Raw genomic sequence first — 1,310 nt, forward strand, 5'->3', positions numbered from 1 at the left:
ATCCCCTGGGAAGCCAGTCTTAGGGGAAGAGGAGTCCAGGAAAGCTGACTGTACTTCAAAGAAAACTTACTGAGAGTGCAGGAAGAGTAGCAGATATAGCAGAAGACCAGAAGACCAGCTTGGCTTAGCAGGGAACTCTTCAGTGAACTAAATCACAAAAAGGAAGCTTATACGAAGTGGAACCTTGGACAAATAACTATGGAGGAATATAAGAGTGTTGCTCAAGCATGCAGGGATGAAGTCAGGAAAGTCAGGAAGGCCAAAGCTCATAGAATTGCAGCTAGCAAGGGATGTGAAGGGTAACAAGAAGGGTTTCTACATATATGTTGGTAGCAAGAGGAGGATCAGGGAAAATGTAGGTCCCTTACTGAATGGCACAGGCACCTTGTGACAGAGGATGCAGAAAAGGCTGAAGCACTCAATGCCGCCTTTGCCTCAGTCTTCACAGGCAAGGTCAGCTCCCAGACTTCTGCACTGGGCAGCACAGTTTGGGGAGGAGGTGAGCAGCCCTCCATGCTAAAAGAACAGATGTGTAAAAGTTCCTGGGGCCAGATGGGATGCACTTGAGGGTGTTGAGGGAGTTGGCTGATGTGATTACAGAGCCACTGACCATCATCTTTGAAAACTCATGGTGATCAGGAGAGGTCCTGGGTGATTGGAAAAGGGCAAACATAGTGCCCTTATTTAAGAAAGGGACAAAGGAGGATCCAGGGAACTACAGACCAGTCATCCTCACCTCAGCCCCTGGAAAAATCATGAATCAGATCCTGAAGGAATCCATTTTTAAGCACTTGGAGGAGAGAAAGGTGATTAGGAACAGTCATCATGGATTCACGAAGGGCAACTCATTCCTGACCAACCTGATTGCCTTCTGTGACGAGGTGACTGGTTTGGTGGATATACAGAAACCAGTGGATGTGGTCTACTTTGATTTTAGCAAGGCTTTTGATACAGTTTCCCATAGTAAGCTATATGGGTACTGTGGCTTAGTTGGTTAAAGCACCTGTCTAGTAAACAGGGGATCCTGGGTTCAAATCCCAGCAATACCTGCTTTTCCTTTGGGCACAGAGGGAGACTATCTCAGTACAAGGAAAAAGGGAGAAAGGAGCCAAAAAACTTCCTTGGATAAATAGGAAAATCCAGGGAAGCTTATAGGCAATGGAAGCGGGAGGAAGCTACCAAGGAAGAGTATACCTACTTGGCCTGTACTTGCAGGGAGGCAGTTAGAAAGGCCAAAGCAACTACAGACCTGAGGCTAGCAGCACACATTAAGGTCAACAAAAAGTCTTTTCTTAGGTATGCAGGGAGTA

At 46.6% G+C, this 1,310-nt stretch overlaps 1 non-coding gene across 1 annotated transcript; it reads left to right on the forward strand.

Annotated features, from left to right (window-relative positions):
• The first annotated feature begins 975 nt into the window (after positions 1-975).
• On the forward strand, positions 976-1,049 carry TRNAT-AGU. The gene has a single exon. It is a non-coding gene; the product is annotated as a tRNA-Thr (tRNA).
• Positions 1,050-1,310: the final 261 nt, after the last annotated feature.

Source organism: Crocodylus porosus, unplaced genomic scaffold (assembly GCF_001723895.1).
Source record: "Crocodylus porosus isolate Cpor-Errol unplaced genomic scaffold, CroPor_comp1, whole genome shotgun sequence".
Taxonomy (NCBI): domain Eukaryota; kingdom Metazoa; phylum Chordata; order Crocodylia; family Crocodylidae; genus Crocodylus; species Crocodylus porosus.